The 5,956-nt window shown below is 46.9% G+C and overlaps 1 protein-coding gene across 2 annotated transcripts in view; it reads right to left on the bottom strand.

The window, feature by feature from the left end:
• Positions 1-5,956, bottom strand: part of LOC112622829 (40S ribosomal protein S10) — an 846,014-nt gene that overhangs the window by 131,172 nt on the left and 708,886 nt on the right. The gene's annotated exons all lie outside the window — the stretch shown is intronic.

The following is a 5,956-nucleotide window of genomic DNA, read 5'->3' on the forward strand; positions in this document are numbered from 1 at the left end:
GAGGCTTCCAGGCACAGAGCAGCAAAGGCAAAGATCTTCAGAGTAGCCAAACTCAGGTGGGTTATTTAATTACTGTAAGCTTCAGTTTCTTCATCTTAAAATGAGAACTATGGTGATAAATTAATACTATTTACTATGTGCCAGCACAATTTTTTTAAATTTTAATTTTTTATTTTATTTGTTCTTTTTTAGAGACAAGGTCTCAGTCTGTCACCCAGGCTGGAGTGTAGGAGCACAATCAGAGCTCACTGTAGCCCCGAACTCCTGGGCTCAAGTGATCTTCCTGCTTCAGCCTCAGCCTCCTGAGTAGCTGGGACTACAGTTGGGCACCATGATGCCCAGTTAATTGTTTTATTTTTTGTGGAGATGGGGTCTCGCTATGTTGCCCAGGCTGATCTCGAATCCTAGCCTCCCAAAGTGTTGGGATTATAGGCATGAGCCACTGTGCTCAGCCCAGGCACAATTCTAAATGCCTTACACCTATGTACTCATTTAGTCCTCACAATGGATTTATGTACCACTGTTATCCTGCCATTTTTTACAAAAACTGAGGAAACTGAGGCACAGAGAGGCTAAGGTTACCAGCTGGTAAGTTGCAGAGCCAGGACTTGAGCCCAGGCTGGGTGGCTCAGAGCCGTGCTCTTGGCCACTACCCCAGGCGCCTGTTCACGCCTCCTTGCAGCATTATCATCGTAAACCTTGTGCTTGATGTGTTTATACACCTGGTGTAGCCTTGGCCAGTTCCAGCGCAAAGTAAGCCAACACATCGCAGTGGCTATCATTGATCATTTTCTAGGCCCCCTTTTCCTTTCCCTGTGCCCGTGGGTGGTTTCAGCCAGTCTGGACTCACAGGCTTGTCAATCACCCAGCGCCATTCCCAGCACATTAATAGGCACTGCCTGGAATGCAGCTCAGTGGTGCCAGCACCTTGGGGAGTTGATGACCATTTTAACACCCACCTGCTGGCTGTCACTCATTCCACACTGAATGCAGCCCCCTTGGCTCATTGAAAACCCCCACCAGGGCCTCACCTCCCAAGTCATCTGGAGTGGGTATTTGGGCTTTATGGAGCCCTGATTGCTCTTTGTAGAAACTAGGCACCATTAGGGGGAGGAGGGAGGAGGGAGGGAGCGCTGCTTCAGGTTTTCAAGTTATAATGATCCCGGTAATTGAGACACGGAATTGCGCATTTAAATCGTTTGCAAGTAAAAAATATCGTTTTGTAATGCTGGTGTTAATAATGTAAACATTAAAAAGGAATTAAATACTTAGCTTCATTGTGGAGCACGACTGCCTGATTTTTCTTCTTTCACCTTATTCAACTGGAGGAAATGATTGGCTGCAATACCTAGATATGTTACCCAAAAAGTGAATCTGGACTTGCATCAGAATAGTGAGTCATTTCATGCCCTCTGTTAAAGGTAGCTGGAAGGGTCACTCTGGTAATAGACTGCTGCCTTATTCTGGAGGTGAGCTTTTTTTAAAGACGTGTAAGTGTTTGAGGTGTGCTGGGATAGGCTCAGTGGGGACTTGAAGTGCAGCTGAATATATCCAAAGCCCCTCAGTTCTGCTGAGATGCCTGTCATCTGCCCCAGGGATCTGCTGCCTCTCTGCATCTGTTTCGTAGTAGATGTCACCTGAGAGCGGCCTTCCAGACCCTCATCTAAAGTAGCAGCCTCTTCTCTCTTGTTTGCTTTTGCCTCAAAGCACTGGTCACTGTTTGACAGCAGGGCCTGGTATCCAGTCATCTGTAAATATTTGTTGAGTAAAAGAATCTGAAGAGAATGAACGACCTGAGAATATAAGCTCAGGTCATCTGGTCCCCCCATCCCCAGCCTCAGCCCTTCCCCTTTAAGTTGCCCATCTTCAAGGGCTGGGGGAGAAAGGCTAAGGGAAATTGGGAGCAGGTAGATTTCCACATTTTGCTCTGGGATTTTTTTTTTTTTAAGACAGAGTCTCGCACTTTCGCCCGGGCTAGAGTGCAGTGGCGTGATCTCAGTTCACTGCAATCTCCGTCTCCTGGGTTCAAGCAATTCTCCTGCCTCAGCTTCCTGAGTAACTGGGACTACAGGTGTGCATCACCATGCTGGCCAGTTTTTAAATTTTTAGCAGAGATGGGGTTTCACCATGTTGTCTAGGCTGGTCTTGAACTCCTGACCACAAGTGATCCACCTGCCTCAGCCTCCCAAAGTGCTGGGATTACAGATGTGAGCCACCACGCCTGTCTGCTCTGGGATTGATTCTCAAACTTTCTGTCCCATTTCAGGGCAGTTTAGTAATGGAAGGGAGAAGTTCTGAGAGATGCATAATAAAAATGACCCAAGCCTGGCTGCAAGTCAGCCTGCCTGGCTGGCGCTCAACTCAGTGTTGTCCCAGGCTGCTTTTCCCCCTCCCTGCCTCCCTCCCCTCTAAATCTTGGCACCCACACTTCCATTTTAGTTCTTTTCCTCATCTTCTGTTTTATGTTTTTGGTCACAGAGGATGCAGATTTAAATCAAAAGTCAGGAGTTTAGATCATTTTGAAGAGCTGCTGATGAGTGGTCTTGCCTTGCCATTTGTTTTATTAGACTGCGTCCTGCCCTTTCCTGCGTGGTCTAAAAGCTCCGTGCAGCTGGGAAGAGTGATGGGGCTGCCAGGGTGCTGCCCAGAGGCCCAGGGCTTCCTGATGACATTGCATTATGGAAAAGCTGTAATAACATTCCGCTGTTTAGCCTCCTCTTTAATCACACAGGGGACACTGGAGGGATGGGATGGGGGTGGGGGGTGGATATCTCCTGGGTTGCCCTGAGTCCCTGCTCCACAGAGATGGAAAGGATCCATGTTTGCTCTTCCACATCTCCTATCTGGAGGACCAAGTTAGAGTTCCCATGGGACAGAAGAGGAAACTGAGGTAGGGGAGATGCTTGGGAAATGTTCCAGCACTTGGAGCACACTAACCGTATGAGGACATGGGCAGAGGAAGGATCTAGATCAGAACCTGCAGCCCTGGCACTGCCAGGCCCCTGCCATCCCCTTACGTTCTCCACTTGCTCTGTATGTCTCTGTTGCTCTCTCCTTAGGTCAGGTATCAACTTGACTTGAGGTTTATGGAGAAAGAGGTTCTCATCAAACCTGTCTCCTCTTTTTAGCCACACAGTTAATTATACGACACATCAGACCCCCTGGCATCTGGGTAGGGCCACATGGCTAGTTCTTGCCCATGGGATGGGAATGTGCCTTCTACCTGCTGTCTGACTTTTACCCATCAAAGCAGCCTTGTAGACTGTGTTTGAAGAGGGTGGTGTCACATGATGGGAAGAGCCTGGGTTCCTGAGTGACTGTGTGGAGCAGGGGGTTCTCCGCTGACCATATTGGATTGTAATGTTTTGCTACTGATACTTGGGAATTGTTTGTTATAGCAGTTAGCCTAACTCCAACTAATACCTGTGTATTACTAATTCAGTTATTCGATTAGTAATTACTAATACCTGTGTACCTCGATTCAAAAAAGAAGAGGACTCTTCCCTTACCCAGTTGGGTAAGGGAAGCCAGCCAACAGGCTCTTACAGTCTTCCAGACAAGAGGGAGCCATAGAGGTAGAAGTTTCGGAGGTCCTTTTTAGTTTTCATGTTCTGGGGTTTCTCCATTTCCATCTTAATCTCTCAGTGCCCAAGTATATCAACCCCTGTGGCCACCCCAAACCGTTACTTGCCATTCCCTGGCAGAATGCTCGATTCTCCTTTCTCATGCTTGTTGATCCTTTTCCTGGAACACCTGCCCCTCTTCATCACCTTTCAGACTTGACTCCCTTTCAAGTTGCAGCTCAAACACCACCTCCGCAATCACCCCATGAGGCAGTGAGCCCTCGCTGCCGCTCCTCTCCGGGTAGCACTGCATAGCCGAGCAGATGGTCCTCATCCCCTCTTGAAGCACCCGTGATATTTTCATAAGGAGGTCTGACTCCTCTGTTAAATTATGAGATTCTTAGCAATAACGACATGATCCTCACACTTCCTTGTTTCCTATGTAGGCCTTAACACTGTGTTGTTTGTACTGGGCACTCAAGAAGGAAGAGAGGGAGTCAGGGAGGGAGGGAGGGAGTCAGGGATGGAGGGAGGGAGGACTGATTAATGAAATCACAAACAAATGAATGAGCTACTTAGTCAGATTTTCAAGGGCTTAGCACTGTGTTATATGTACCAGACACTCAGTAAATACTTGGTGAGAAGGAAGGAGGGAGGGAGGGAGGGAAGGTAGGAAGGAAAGAAGGAAAGAAGGACAGAGTAATGACATCACAAACAAACGATCTACCTGACTAGATTTGCAAGTGTTTCTACCATCTGGGCTCATTCCATTTCTCTTCTACTACTTGCAACCACAAAACCCCCATTCCAAATGGGTTGTTCTGTCCACAGACTCATGGGCATGCTGGACTCTTCCTTTCCCCCACTCTCCATCCGCTGTCCCCTCACCCATCCCCCAGCCCTTCTCCACTCCTCTCACCCTTCAGGGTTCAGATGGAGCTCCACCTCCTTCAACACGGTTAGTGATGCCCCTGCTCTGAGCGAACATCTTCAACTGTAAATGATAGGGTTGATCGTCTGCCCCACACAGGTGATTCTCTGTCTCACTGGGTCCTGTTTTGCATGGTTTGTGTCAGTTCATGTGTGTTATTCTTGCCTCCCTAACTAGAATACAGGCTCCTCAAGAGCTGCATCTTCCCCAGCGTGAGCCAGGAGATGAGCAAGGAATAGCTGCTCAGTGTACTCTTGCTGACTGCCAGATTATTTAGAGCTTCCTCACTCTTTTTGCCATTTCAAGTAAACACAGATTGGAGACCAAAAACATACACACCCCATCATCTCTTCTTTCCATGCCTTTCTCTTCTCCTGCTTCGCAGATTGGAGCAACTGGGTGGGCTCATTCAGTCTCTAAATTCATTGAATTTCTGAATCTGCAGAGTCACATGCAAATTTTCAGATCACAGCAACCCCTCGGAGTCTGTTAGTCCAGTAAGAATGCACTAAAACCAGTAGACAACTTTGTTCTCCCCCCTTTTTTTTTAAACAACAAATTACTTTTTTTAGGGACATATTTAGGAGGAGATGGGAACATGGGCTGGGCCTCAAATGATTTGAAGGAGGAAGAAGACCTCATATATGAGGAATGCCATGGGGTAAAGGAATAGCTGAGAGAGGGGGCATCACCTGGGCAGGAATTGGGGCCGTGGCCACAGGGAATAGTTGTGACACAGCTAATGACCTGGGTGGGCCAGCCCCCAAAGACTTGGGTTCCAGCCGATCATCTCTGTGCCATCCTCAGGCAAGTCCCCTCACACCCAGAGCTGAGAACAGGTGGAGAAATGAGAAACGAAGCAGGGGGCTTTGGACTTGGTTGATGTGGTTCCGGATTCTCAAGCAAGGAACTGGCCTGAAAAAGGCAGTATTTAGGGCTGTGTTTTGTCATTAGCAAATATTTAGTTTTAGGCTGACTCCCTTTTGTTACCCAACATGCTCTGACTCAACTCTCCCACCTTGGGCACACAGCATGCAAATAAATCACATCATTGCCTTGGCCAAACATAATTTGGGAAGTTAACCTGCTTAGAAACCCGTAGAGTATGTTCTAAAATTAAACAAAAGTTTTTTTTTTTTTAATTATCCAGTCCATTCTTTCTTTTTATTAGTGTGGATTTTGGAGTGTGAATAGTAATTATCCATGAGAATAAAAAATTACTTAATTGTGCATTGTATGAGATTCAAATAAAAGGACCAGTTACTTCTCAGGTCTGGTGCCTGCCTTGCAGATACATGCAAATATTTTATTAGCCACCATTTCCACCCGAGTTCCCTGAAGGATTGTAGGAAATCAGTGAACTGTTTTTGTGGTATACGCTAGTCGCTCATAAATTGGAACTATCATACAGTGTGATCAGAATAAACAAATGGAAAGGGTAATAAGGCACACCAATAATCAC

This window comes from Theropithecus gelada, chromosome 4, assembly GCF_003255815.1.
Source record: "Theropithecus gelada isolate Dixy chromosome 4, Tgel_1.0, whole genome shotgun sequence".
Classification (NCBI taxonomy): domain Eukaryota; kingdom Metazoa; phylum Chordata; class Mammalia; order Primates; family Cercopithecidae; genus Theropithecus; species Theropithecus gelada.